This window comes from Capricornis sumatraensis, chromosome 15, assembly GCF_032405125.1.
Source record: "Capricornis sumatraensis isolate serow.1 chromosome 15, serow.2, whole genome shotgun sequence".
NCBI lineage: Eukaryota > Metazoa > Chordata > Mammalia > Artiodactyla > Bovidae > Capricornis > Capricornis sumatraensis.
The window spans coordinates 83,080,808-83,095,806 of record NC_091083.1 but is presented as its reverse complement, the minus strand read 5'-3'; the positions used below and the strand labels follow the sequence as shown (position 1 = coordinate 83,095,806).

The following is a 14,999-nucleotide window of genomic DNA, read 5'->3' as shown; positions in this document are numbered from 1 at the left end:
AGACCTCTGAATCACCATATGGTAACTGCTGTAGAGTCTCCAGTGATACCGACATGATCCCATTTAGGGGTTGGAATGAAATGAGTAGTGAATACATTTGTTTGCTTCCAACTTGATTTCCCAACTCTAATAAAGGATTTTTCCATCTCATTAAATTTGTGTAGTAGATGGTACTTCTCAGCCTTTTGTAAGCTTCCATTCTGAAATCCCCCGTGTTTGGGGTAATCGTGTTTTAATACATGGATACAAATCTGTTGGCATGAAGGACCATTTTCTACATAATGTTACATGGATATTTGACTTAAAACAGTTTAGTGCAAATGGGGGGGGGGGGGAAGGAATAGGTTTCCTAATAAGTTGATACATGATTCAAGCATAACAAATGTTAATGATTCTTTAGAGTCACCGTATGATTTGGGTTATTGGGGAGGGGGGGTGTTATATAATTGAGAACTTGAAGAAGCAAAGATTCTTAGTCCTCTCTCATGATTAGTATGTAAACGTCTTGCCTTCTTCACAGTCAAAAATGTGTGGTGCCTAAAGTGACCCAACTATCGTTTTAATTTTAAAACTTCAGAGTGACGAACCTGACATTTCTGTTCAGATGCTAATATAATGCAAGTTCCTATTAGCCTTTAGGAAAATTTTCTAGGATACTGTTGTGTTAGATATTAACATACATGCAGCCCCAGGGATCAAACAAGCGAGATTGGAAAAGCATCTATGTTTTTCCAAAGTGTGGGCTGTACAGAGAGGAAATTCAAATTTTACTGTTTTGAATTAAAATGCTGTGTGATCAGTAGGTGGCGCCAGAGAGTAGTCTCAAGTTTCCTGTACTTTGAAGACCTGAGGCTTCCCTGGGGGCTCAGATGGTAAAGAATCCACCCGCAATGAGGGAGACCCGAGATCGATCCCTGGATCGGGAAGATCCCCTGAAGAAGGGAATGGCTACCCACGCCAGTATTCTTGCCTGAAGAATTTCATAGACAAAGGAGCCTCGAGGACTACATAGTTGATGGGATCGCCAAGAGTGGCACACAACTGAGCAAATAACACGTTCATTGTCAAAGATCAGAATTAGGGTCTTCATCTCTGATTTCCAGCTTCTAGCATTATCTTCAACTCAGGATGGGCTCTTAATAAATCCTAAATGAATGAAACATGCTGGCACAGAGCATCAGCAAGGATTGGTCAGGAGGGGAGGTTACGCTTGTGAGAGACGCATGTTTAAAACGAGAGGACACTTTAGATACGTTTTTACCAGGGTCATCAACACTTTAATTTCCCCAACGCAGGAATTTATTAAAATTCTCATGCATATCAACTCACTTTTATATAAACATATTATCCCCCCTTTTTTTGTAATAACAAACTAAGAAACTATGCAAAATGGAGATGCCGGAAACCTTGGGGGTTGCCTGTTAGAAAGCCAGCTTTCCATAAGACACACAGAGTTCGAGCTGGGTTTTGTCTTTTATTTTTGATCCCTTCTATTTGAACACAGTCTTGATAATTCATATATCTTCTTTGCCAGAATTTATGTTCATATCAGCAATGGTAATAATGCATCATTAACTGTGGTTTGATAAGAAATCAAAAAAAACTTGCAGTTTACTCTGTTAGTATTTGAGTTATCACTTTAGGATTATTGCTTGCAGCTCTTTGAGAAAATATTCAGCCACTAAATTCTACCTGGGAAACTCTCACGAACCTATGTTCTACATGTTTCTTTTTTTCCCAGTATGCCCCTTGTTTCAACTTTTAAATGATATTTTTCCTGCTTATAAATGTTATATAGTCAAGATAGAAAATATGGGAACCATGTTACAACTCTTCCTCCGACATATAAATGGGTTATGTCCTGATGAAGCCATCGTTAAGTTGAAAATATTGCGAAGTTGAAAATGTCATGAAGTCAAAATTTCACTTAATGCAGCTAATCTACAAACATAGCCTAGCTTCACCTTCAACACGCTCGGAACATTTCATTAGCCGCCAGCTGGGTTAGTACAAAGCCCATATGTAGCAGGATATGGAATATCTCATGTAATGTATTGACTGCAGAAACTGACAGTCATGGATTGTAGGGGTACAGAATAGCTGTAGGTGTATCACTTGTTCATCTTCGGGATCCCATGGCTGAGTCACTGCCACTGCCCAGCCTCCAGGAGAGATGGTCAGACTGCAGAGTGCTAGCTGGGAAAAGAGCGAGATTCAAAGTGCGGTTCCATTGATTGCATACTGCTTTTGTACCATCGAAAAGTTAAAAAACTGTAAGTTGAGCCATCGTATAAATTGGGGGCCGTCTGCATATTTATTAAGAAAAATTCAAAGACACGATTCTGACTACCCAGATGTAAACATTGTGACCATTTTGCTGTACTTTCTTCTCATCTCTGTTTTCTGTGCTCGTGTGTTTCCTGCTCCGGTTGCAGAGCTGCGGTTGAACTGAGCACTCTGGTTTCTTTTTATACACTGTACTTGTCTTTATACCATCATAACTCCACAAAGCTGCGGCTCTCCATTTATACAAATAAGGCACATACACGCATGTGCATATACACACGTGCATATTTGGATTTTTTTTAACAAACGACAACGGGAAAACTTGTTCTTCATGATAAACTATAGAGAGAGCTGAACAAACACCAAGACCATAATCTCCAGCCTGTTCTTGCCCCACCCAAGGTAAGTGAGTTCTCCGTGTTCATACCAACTCAAAAGATAACTAGGAAAGGTTTGTCCTTATTTTTGTAGTATGACACTACCTACATTTCTCTCTGATGTGAAAAATGAAAGCGTTAGGCACTCAGTCGTGTCCGACTCTTTGTGACCCCATGGACTGTAGCCCACCAGGCTCCTCTGTCCATGGGATGCTCCAGGCAAGAATACTGAAGGGGGTTGCCATTCCCTACTCCAGGGGACCATCCCAACCCAGGAATCAAACCCAGATCTTGAGATTCTTTACTGTCTGAGCCCCAGTAAAGGTCTCTCCTTATCTTTATGGTGTCATGCTGTGTACGTTTCCTTCTACCTGCTCTCACGATCCCACTTATGACAGTACTGTGTGTCAGGACAGCAACGCCTAACTTTTTTTAAGCAAAAGCTAGAGTATGAATTACCATGTTATAAACACCCACCTCCGTATTTGTGGATATTCAGGTCGTTTGCGGCTTTGTTTGCCGTTAGGAACTGCCACAGTAAATGTCCTGCATAATTCCTTGTATTCATCTGTGCTTTATTTTCTTTCTGTAGGTTAGATTTCTCAGAGTGAGTGTCAGTGAGTTTCTGTAGTTTGCACTTGCGTAGATTCAGATGGCTTTTTCAAAATGATAGTCTCACTGGGATATGAGCCCCAGCCATCACCAACCTCGGGTGTTACTGATCTTTTGAGGTTTAGTGATCTGACGTGTGACAATGGTAATCAGGACTCTGCATTCCCTGAGCTTGTGCTTTGATCTGCGTCTCCCTGATGCCTCCGCACAGGCTTCTGATTATTTGCATTTTTCTTACCTATGAACTTTAAACTCACACTCTCTCATTTTTCTCCTTGGGTTGTTGGGCACCTGGGACATGAACCCCATGTCTGTCCCTTTTTCATTGTACATTCCTGTGAAACTTTCCAATTTTTTTCTGTAATTAATGTTCTATTTGGATCCTGATATATTTTGGTACTACAGACTTTGCAAAAGGGAAAAAAAAAAAAACCATTCATTTCACTCTAAATTTTCAAATCTGTAGTATGTAATTCCACTTAGTCTCTTAAAATTGTTTAGAACCCGGTATTTTTTGGGTCTGACAGCTTTCTGACTGCCTTTTTTGCTTGTTTGTTTGTGGGGTTTGGTGAAAGGTTTTGGGGATTTTTGTTTGACTTTTGATCTGGCTTTGTTGCCATTGATGGGTTTTTTGGGTTGTTTTGTTTGTTTGTTTTCGGTATTTTCCGTTCTCTCCTTAGGGAGTCTGCCAAGAGTTTATCTTGTTGTTTATGTAAAAGGAAATCTTTTGCTTCTATTGATTCTTTCTCTACTCCTCCTCCATTTTATGCAGTTCAGCATTTATCTTTATTTCAGTGTTGTCTTTATTAATTCTTTCCCCTGTTTTTCTTTCAGTTTATTTTATTAGTCTAATTTCCTGTATTAAGGTCAGCCTTATTTTCAGCCTTTAATAGTAAAAGCATTTAAACCTATATATTTTCCAGTATGACTTAGAGATCTTTTTTTTTTTTCCAAAAAAAAAGATCATTTTTTCAAAGTTTTAAAATCATGACTGTCATACAAATATAAAGTGAACAGGCATGAGCAATTTTATTTAATTCATTAAGTAATGAAGGAATCAGTAAGATGTTACAACAGGTTCCAAGGAGAAGTCAATGAATGAACACTTAAAAAGGCGATCAGGAATACTCAAGTGAGTTCACAGACAGATGCAAATTGGTCAGCGTCTACAGGGCAACCACCAGGTACATTCCACCCACAAAGTCTTTGCATTCTTACATGTTTTTGCATTATCGTATGTTTCTGTAACTCACAAAGTTGTAAAATATCTCAAAAACACTGACAGGCATTGACCCCTATAGAATTAGGGAACCCAGGGCTGCGATCTCTCAGGACCAGCCAGTAATCTTTTTTGCCTATTTCCAAGTCGTTCAGAAATTTTCTTGACATCCATATCTCTACAGATTTTTATATGAAGCGTTTTTTCAAAATTTTCTAGATTCTTGGTTATTCCAGTTTCAGGGTGGGTTGGTTGGTTTGGTGGGTCGGGGGATAAAACCCAAGAGGTTTATTTCTTATTTTTTTAAGTAAGTACAATTTGTGAAACTAATTTTGGTTTTTGATATTAATGTTTTGATCTGAGAATACGATCTGTAAAATATGTGCTTTGGGTAATTTATTAGTTTCCTTTATGGCCGTGCACATGACCAATTTTTGTAAATGTATGATGGAGATCTATGAATTAAGCATGTTGATTTTGTTACTCAGATTTTCTGAATCCCTCTTAGTTTTTGTCTATTTGGTAAACTTTGAAATGAGTATTTTTAAGCCTTTCACTATCATTGTGTTTTTTTATCGAGCTTTGCTTGTGTTACCATGTTTTATTGTATTTTGTCACATGTTTGATGCATATAATTCTGTGGCTGTGATGTGTTCTTTGTCAATTTTACAATTTATCTGTTACGTCTGATCTTTCCATTTAAATTATACTTCATTTTGTGACAATATTATAAGACTTATTTTATATTTTATTATATTTGCTCAGTTTATCTTTGCCCACTCTGTGGTCTAATATCTTTCTTTAATAGCATCTCTTCGTCTTTGGTTGGAGAATTCAAACTGTTTGCATTTATCATAGTAACATATACTTAGTATTATTCATTTCTGTCTTATTTAATATTTACTACTTATTAAACTTTGTGATTTTCTTCTTTTCCCTTTCTAGCTTTTCGTTTTGTTCTCAATAGTTCTTAAATATGTCTCCATTCTGCTAATAGTTTCTTTCTAAACTTTAGTGATTATTCTTAAATTGCTTCCCCTACTGTTACATCAAATGTAAATATTAACCAGGCACCAGCCTTTCATTAAGAATCTGCGTCCTCCTAAGAGGAGGCTGTCGGACCACATCTCTTTCTAGGACCCCCTCCCCAGATCCTGGGTTTTGCTGAGATAGCTTCTAGATTCCCTCCAGGCTTTTGTTAAATGTTACCCTGCAGAATGTCTCTTATAATTCCCAAATTACCATCATCCACTGAGGTATAATCAAAGTTACAACATTCACTATTCACCATAGTGTCTTGTACTCTTTTTCCTGTATTTCATATCTTTACTCTGATTTTTATCCTTATTCCATTAATCTCTTGAGTATATTCCTCAGAAAGGTCACATAGGTTGGTATTTCTTTTGTCCTGGCAGAGGAATAATACCTTTGGACAGAGGGTTCTTTTAAGTCATCTTTAAAATCTGTTCTCATGGAGAGGAAATGTTTGATACTGATCTGATCCAGTGACCGGCAAAACTGAGATAGAATGGCAGTGTTGATGGGGGAAAAAGTTGGGAGGTCTCTCATCTCAGCCAATCAGGTTGAAAGAACCAGTCTCTGAAACTTCCAGATCTGAAACTAATCATTTCATCCAAATACTCAGCAATAAAATTATGGTTCTACAAATTGAAACACATTTTTTTTCCCTTTGACCATAGGGCTCCAAGCTTTAAACATTTCTTTACATCAAATTATCATTAGAAACAACTTTTTGTTGTTATGTTGTAAACATGTTTTGATAATTAAAATTTTTTAAATTTACTGATAGGTCTAGTTTTTAATCAGCTTATATATCTGTGATGAACATTACTTAGAAGTTTTTATCAGCTGCTAGAATGAGGTACAGATCACTTGCAGTTATATTCTCAGTTTTCTTTTTTATTGATGTAAATGAACCCTGAGAAGTCTCAGTCACATAAGTAAGGATGTGGACATAGAAAGTGTATTGTTTCAGCAATGCTTCTCAATTATTTAAATTCCTTCTGAGTTAAATGCCAGAAAATCATACAACAATCAATCATAATTGATTGGGTCAATTTTGTTAAAAGCAAAGAACTGAAACCCACCTGAGATTTCCTTCCCAGTGGAGCACTTACTCTCAACCTCGGCACCATCAGTCACCTTCTGGGTGTGTTCTTATCAGTTTTAGGGAAACGTACCCTTAGAAGTGGAGGATCTGAGAACTGATTTCCTCAGTCATGCCCACACACTTCTTGAGAAATCTTTCTATATTCCCCAAACACAAGAACCCCAGCTAAAGGCCCTTGCTATGGAGCAGGGTTTAGCAAGCTTCTGTAAACAAGAGACAATAGTGAAGGAGAGGGTATAGCTGTGTTCCGATAAAACTTTATTTATGGACATTGACATCTGAATTTCATATAGTTTTCAAGTGTCACAAACTATTATTTTTTTTCAACCATTTTTTAAAAAATGTGAAAACCATTCTTGACTCACAGACCACACAAAAACAGGTGTGTTGGGCCATAGTTTGCCAACCCTTGCCCCAGTACACCTGCACATAGTAGGTACATAACAGATTTTTATTAAACAAATAGCAATCATGATTTTCAGTAATAAAAAGCTAACATTTATTGACTCAGGATATGCCATGCATGCATGCTAAGTCACTTCAGTCATGTCCGACTCTTTGCAACCCCGTGGACTGTAGCCCGCCAGGCTCCTCTGTCCAACACGTGCTAAATGCTGAACGCAGTTATCTCATCCTCCTAACAGCCCACAAGGGAGGCACAATTATTACCCATATTGTGCAGAAACAGATGTTTCCCAACTTGCCTGGTGTAAGAATCACCTGGAAAACTTGTTAAAAAGGCCCACAGCCACAGCCCAGCTTTGGAAACACTAAGACAGGGCACCTGTGAGGGGTCTGAGACTGGTTTAGAAATAGCACTGCTGACTATTTTTCTGACCCAGACAACATGGGGAATACTGAAGAATCAAAGGCTCAGAAAAGGTAAGAAGCCCACCCAAGGTCACACAGCAAATTCCCTTGTCATGTTTCAACCCACAGCCATCACTCAAATCACCTACCCCCGTTCGAATCAGCGTGTTTTCTCCAGTCACGACCTTCATCCAGTCTGGTAAATCTGGGATTCTTCTCTACTCCCACCCAGCCCTGGGCCTCCCTGGAATAGTAAGTGGGACTGGGAAGCCATTGCGGGTGTACCTGCCACCCCTACCCCCAGTTGTGAGTGACAGGTGTGTTCTGTTGCATGTTGGTTTTACAGCTATAGTTTGGGAAATTCAAAGGTAGAATCTTTGCTCTGAGCTTCTCACACACACCAAAATACTTCAGTTTGGGGTTTCATATTATTCTGTGTTTGATCTAAGAGAGTAAAATATAAGCCTGCTAGCATTCTTCCGAAAGGAAAAAGCCAAAAGAGTAAGGAAGTAAATGGTGCTCCTCAGGGAGTGTTAGCTCCTGGGAGAGTTGTTTATTTCTAGAGAAGCAATACCGCATTTATATCAGGTATATAAAGAGTCCGTGTAGTCCATCATCCAGCCTGGGTAGGACGGGAGAGCAGGTCTAAGTAGCTTCCAATATGCCCTTAGCACCCATTCCAATGGAAGGCCAAGCCCAGAAGCTGCAAAATAACGCCTAATGCTTTGCCCTAGCAATGGAAGACAGCAACATAAGGCAAAGGTCAGAGTTTCATATCCCACGGGTCCGTTCTCCAAGAAAAATAACAAGTCACATGCCACAGAGCTGATGGAGTTTGAGTTTTGACCTAATGCTTTAGAGATAAATGTACTCTTCCTATAAATGTATCATCTTTATCTGTTTATTCTTCGCCATGTGACTGTATTCCTACTTCCAATGTTAGTAGGCATAGTGGATTAGATTCCTATTTCCAACCCGGCACCCCCTCCCTGGGACTTACCCACCGTCGCCCATCAGTATCACGGTGGGTAGAGTGGCTGCCTGGCCCCGTTGACTCTGGGCAAAGCTGTGTGATTTGCTCTGGCCAATGAAGCTGATGGGAAGAGGGGTTTTCTCACTGTTCCTGTGCAGTTTGGCTCATCCTGTCCCTCTCACGTGACCTGTCATGAGAAGAACATGCCCTGTGTAGATAAAGACCCAGGGAAAAACGAGCAGCCACATGGAGCTGACCTGCACCCAAGCCGACAGAGCCGCAATGATTCCCAGGTCCGGGAAAAAGAACATGAAGATTTGTGGTCAAAAGCCATGGAGATTTTGAGGTTGCGACACAGCAAAAGCTAACACAGGAGGCTATTTGTGAACGTCCTCAATTTACAATTGTCTACTGAATTACCGTATCCCGTGTTAGCATTTACCTGAACAAGTAAAACAACGTTTTCCCTACAATACCACTTTAAAATCACTTTCAACACAAGTATGATGAAAAAAGTGTTTGTTCTTATAAACTGTGAATGCAAATCCAGCTGGTCTCTTTTTCACATCTTACCTCCTTTTCCTTTTTTTTTTAAATTTTTGGTCAGTTCCCTTTTTTCAGAAAGGGAAGGAAACCTGCCCACAGGACACCCCACTCGGTCTGCCCAAGACCTGTTGGTCTCCCTGTGGCATCTTTGGTTCGAAGTAGCATTTTCCCTGCTGGCTCTGAGACTCAGCACATTCCAGAAGATATATAAGAGGGACAAAGTTCTGGAGATGCTTCAGCTTTTAAGAGAGTTTACACCTTTTCTCAAAGAGGATTCCATTCATTTCTACCTGACTCTAAGTTACTATGTGTCTCCAGAAAGATCAGCAGAGTTCAGGTTAATTTGAAAGATTTTTATGTTGAAGGATCCATGAGAACTTAAAAATTTTTCAGTATTAAAAGTTCTTGCAAGTTAGTAAGTTGGCAGTCATCTTTACAGAGCTTCTTTCCACCTAATCCAGTGTAGACAGCATGCGTGCGTGCTAAGTCACTTCAGTTGTGTCCGACTCTTTGCGATGCTATGGACTGTGGCTCGCCAGGCTCCTCTGTCCATGGAATTCTCCAGGCAAGAATACGGGAGTGGGCTGCCATTTCCTCCTCCAGGAGATCTTCCCAGGGATTGAACCCAGGTCTCCGCATTGCAGGCAGATTCTTTACCATCTGAGCCAATAGGGGTAAAAAAAAAAAATAGCGGGTTCTACGAAGCAGTTTGTTAGAGCTGGGTCTATGACGAACACGTGGATATCATTCAAAGCCCTCACAAGCCTGGGTTGTACAGCAGGCCCATGGAGAAGTGGAATATGGATGGCAGTGGTTAGGAAGAACGGCTCTGGAGTCAGATCAATGTGGGTTATAATCCCAGCTCCGTATTATCCCAGAGAATGAAAATGACCCAGACAAGTGACGTAACCTCTCTGAACCTCAGTTTCGTCTTCTGTATAATGTGAGGTAATAACCATGCCTGCCTTATAGTACTGTAAAGAAGAGTTAAATAAAATAATACATGTTAAATAGAATAACGCATGTTAAGATACAGAAAATTAGCAAAGGGGAAAAGAAAGGGAGAGGGGACAAATTAGGAATATGGGATTAACAGATACACATACTATATGTAAAACAGCTAAGCAGCAAGGATAAACGGTATAGCCATATCCATTATCTTATAATAACCTATAATGGAATATAATCGACAAAAATACTGAATCACTATACTGTATACCTGAGACTCACATAATATTATAAAGCAGCCATACTTCAATTTAAAACGAAAAACAAAAAGAGTAATATACATTAGGTACCTAACACATGTGAAAAGCGCTCAGTCGTGTCCAACTCTTTGCAGCCCCATGGACCATTCTCCAAGAAAGAATACTGGAGTGGGTAGCCTTTCCCTTCTCCAGGGGATCTTCCCAAGCCAGGGATCGAACCCATGTCTCTTGTCTCCTGCACCGGCAAGCGGGCTCTTTACCACTCACACCACCTGGGAAGGCCAGTGCAAACCAGAGGAGGTCTGAGAGCTCACTCCGAAGAGCAGCATTTCCGCAGAGGTTTCAGCAGAGCACGATGGCAGCAGCTTCTGGGAGCAGCGGGGCCCAGCTTAGGCGTTTCCAGCTTCAGCACCACAGACACCCCTGCAGCATCCCGAGTGGACGAGCCTCATCCTGTCCCTCGTTCTGGCCCGTCTCCCTGTCGCCCAAGCTGTGCTCTCAGCCCCCTCACACACTACCAGTCAATCCCTGATCTCCTGCAGTTGGCCAGCAGTTTCTGTTGCTTGTAATCAGTGAACTCTAATTGATTCACTCCCAAAGAGAGAAGCTCTGATGGGACCTGTGGTCGTGGTCTGTACTGAGGACGCCCGTTGGGCAGAATTTGGGGCCGTATCAATGTACACGTCATTGCTTAGACTCAGCCCTTGCACTTAACTAAAAAGCCAGCTCGGATGCTTTCAGTCTAATAGTGCAAACCTTGTTTCCTTTAAACAAAAAGATGCCCCTACCACCACCAGGGGAATTCTCCTTCCTCCTGAGAGCTTAACGGGCTCCAGTGTGTGAGGGCCGGCCTTCATGAGGGGAGGCATGCGTCCCATGCCAGTGCCCTGTGACCTTGGTCAAAGCTATCAGTCCAATAGCAAAGGTTAGCGAGTTTATCCTATAAGGCAACAGAAAGAGTTGCTGCTTTCAACAGAAATAATTGACGGTAAATATTCATCATCTCTACTGCAGCTCATCAGTTCTGTGGTTCTAGCACAAGAGCAGCCATGTGAAGTGAAAGTTGCTCAGTCGTGTCCGACTCTGTGCGACCCCATGAACTGTAGCCCGCCAGGCTCCTTTGTCCATGGGGTTCTCCAGGCAAGAATACTGGACTGGGTTGCCATGCCCTCCTCCAGGGATCTTCCCGACCCAGGGATCGAACCCAGGTCTCTCACATTGCAGGCGGGTTCTTTACCCTTTGAATTAGTCAGGAATCAGCCATAGATAAATATGTAAGTGAGTGGAGCCATGTTAATAAAACCTGATTTACAGAAACACGCAAATGGGCCACATTTGATCCATAGCCCATAGCTTGCCAACCCCTGGGCTAAAGGGTGGGTATATGACCCAAGGCAAGCCAATCAGGCACTTTGTAGATACTCAATAAAATCAATAGATTATAATTTGTATTTTAAAGTATTTTATTTAAAATATCTTATTTAAAGTATTTATCGCATTTTAAAGTGGTTTTTAAAGTTATTATAAGAGTAGTAGGTAGATGGCTGTCAATAAAAATAAAAATAATACCTAATATACTTGATTCTTTACTGTCGACCCCTTTACATATATTTCCCTTTTAATACTCAGAAAAACCATTCGAGTTAGGGAGAATTATCATCCTCATTTTACAGATGAGGAAACTGAGGCTTGAGGAGGTTAAGTTCAGTTCAGTCGCTCAGTCGTGTTTGACTCTTTGTGACCCCATGAACTGCAGCACGCCAGGCCTCCCTGTCCATCACCAACTCCCGGAGTTTACTCAAACTCAAGTCCATGGAGTCAGTGATGCCATCCAGCCATCTCATCCTCTGTCATCCCCTTCTCCTCCTGCCCTCAATCTTTCCCAGCATCAGAGTCTTTTCGAATGAGTCAGCTCTTTGCATCAGGTGGCCAAAGTATTGGAGTTTCAGCTTCAGCATCAGTCCGTTCAATGAACACCCAGGGCTGATCTCCTTTAGGATGGACTGGTTGGATCTCCTTGCAGTCCAAGGGACTCTCAAGAGAGGAGGTTAAGAGACTTCTTCAAAATCACACATCTCTGAAGAGCTGGACTCGGGTGAGATAATGCATGTGAGATGTGTTCACAGATGCTCACACGGCGAGCCTCTGTGATCACTCTTCACTGACACCATCGCAGCCATCACTACTGATGCCTCTCAGGTGAGGGAGCTTAGGTAACCTTCCCAGACCAGGCCTCGGACCTGCTCTGGAAATGTCCACGTTCAATAGGGAGAGGGGAAGAAGAAACAGGAGCTGGTTCCACTACACCCTGTTGCCATCAAAGCCTTCGCGTCTCCTCCCTACCCACCTCCTGCTCCAGCGTTCCGCCCGCCTCCAGCCAGACAGGTTTCTCGCAAGTGCCGTGGCTGATCTCTGCACAGTCTCTTCCCTCTTGGCCTCGTTTCTCGGTCTGGCTAAGACCTGCTCTTCCTACACTTCTGGGGTTATGAGTCTGCCTCCTGCATGCCGCTTTGCCCGGCCACTGTGTGAGTCTTTACCCTACTGTATGGAGCCGCTTACTTATTTTTCCTCTTGCCTACTCTGTGACTTCCTTCAAGGCTTACTGTGGCATTCCTAGAGGCCGACACAGCACCTCACACTCAGATGGAATCAAATTAATTTTTGTTAAACAAATGAATGGTTCTAGAACAAGTGCTAGCAGAATATGTCAGAGTCAGGGAGACTGTGTGCCATAATATCAGTTCAGTTCAGTCGCTCAGTCGTGTCCGACTCTTTGTGACCCCATGGATTGCAGCCCGCCATACCTCCCTGTTCATCGTCAACTCTCGGAGCTTGCTCACGGACTGACTCATGTCCATCGAGTCAGTGATGCCATCCAACCATCTCATCCTCTGTCGTCCCCTTCTCCTCCTGCCCTCAATCTTTCCCAGCATCAGGGTCTTTTCAAATGAGTCAGCTCTTCGCATCAGGTGGCCAAAGTATTGGAGTTTCAGCTTCAGCATCCATCCTTCCAGTGAACACCCAGGACTGATTTCCTTTAGGATGGACTGGTTGGATCTCCTTGCAGTCCAAGGGACTCTCAAGAGTCTTCTCCAACACCACAGTTCAAAAGCATCAATTCTTCGGCACTCAGCTTTCTTCACAGTCCAACTCTCACACCCATACATGACTACTGGAAAAACTATAGCTTTGATTAGATGGACCCTTGTTGACAAAGTAATGTCTCTGCTTTTTAATATGCTATCTAGGTTGGTCATAGCTTTTCTTCCAAGGAGCAAGCGTCTTTTAATTTCATGGCTGCAGTCACCATCTGCAGTGATTTTGGAGCCCGAAAAAATAAATTCTGTCACTGTTTCCACTGTTTCCCCATCTATTTCCCATGAAGTGATGGGACCAGATGCTATGATCTTCGTTTTCTGAATGTTGAGCTTTATAAGCCAACTTTTTCACTCTCCTCTTTCACTTTCATCAAGAGGCTCTTTAGATCTTCACTTTCTGCCATAAGGGTGGTGTCATCTGCATATCTGAGGTTATTGATATTTCTCCCGGCAATCTTGATTCCAGCTTGTGCTTCATCCAGCCCAGCATTTCACATGATTTACTCTGCAATAAATTAAATAAACAGGGTGACAATATACAGCCTTGACGTACTCCTTTTCCTATTTGAAACCAGTCTGTTGTTCCATGTCCAGTTCTAACTGTTGCTTCTTGACTGGCATACAGGTTTCTCAGAAGGCAGATCAGGTGGTCTGGTATTCCCATCTCCTGAAAAATTTTCCAGTTTGTTGTGATCCACACAGTCAAAGGCTTTGGCGTAGTCAATAAAGCAGAAGTAGATGTTTTTCTGGAACTCTCCTGCTTTCTTGATGATCCAGCGGATGTTGGCAATTTGATCTCTGGTTCCTCCACCTTTTCTAAATCCAGCTTGAACATCTGAAGTTCACGGTTCATGTACTGTTGAAGCCTAGCTTGGAGGATTTTGAGCATCACTCTGCTAGCGTGTGAGATGAGCGCAATTGTGACATAATCTATGGAACACTCACAGAGCCTGGAAATGACAGCGGGGCTGGGTGACGTCAGTGCCACCGCAAAGGAACCGAAATGCACTTTTCTCGAGAGCACGTAAGATAACTGAGCAGTCCAGGCCTGCCACACCCAGCCCCACATCTAGAAGTTTAGAATGCTTATTCTGGGAAAACATTCCTTTAGCGTTCAGGAACTTCCATAGCTGCGGGGCCAGCCAGTGAACTGGAGGCTGTTTCCACCATAAACGTCCTGATCCACATTGTTGCTTACACAGTACCCTCCTCCAATATTTCATGCCCATCATTTCAAATTCTAGTCCATGCAGGGGAGGGGCTGGCGTGATGGAGGAGAAAGGAAAGGGGAGGAGGAGCTGAGGATCTGTTTGTTTCATGGTTATTTCCATTTTCAGCTAAGACTGTGTCCCAGTGACTGCGGGCTGCCCGGGTGGCGCTAGAGGCAAAGAACCCATCTGCTGAGGCAGGAGACGCCGGAGATGTCGGTCCAGTCCCTACATCGTGGAGGAGGACATGGCAGCCCACTCCAGTATTCTTGCCTGGAGAGTCTCACGGACAGAGGAGCCTGGCAGCCTGTGGTCCACAGTGTTGCAGAGAGTTGGGAGTCAGACATGACTGAAGCAACTTAGCACCAGTGGCTATTTAACTAGGTGCTGCTTCTTTTTTTTTTTTCAATTTAAAAAGTTATATATTCTGACAAAGTGAAGTGAAGTTGTTCAGTTGTGTCTGGACTCTTTGTGACCCCATGGACTATACAGTCCATGGAATTCTCCAGGCCAGAATACTGGAGTGGGTAG

At 42.2% G+C, this 14,999-nt stretch overlaps 1 protein-coding gene across 1 annotated transcript in view; it reads left to right on the top strand.

Moving 5' to 3' along the window:
• The window catches only part of ZFP64 (ZFP64 zinc finger protein), a 73,930-nt gene that overhangs the window by 30,543 nt on the left and 28,388 nt on the right, over positions 1-14,999 (top strand). The window lies entirely within an intron of this gene.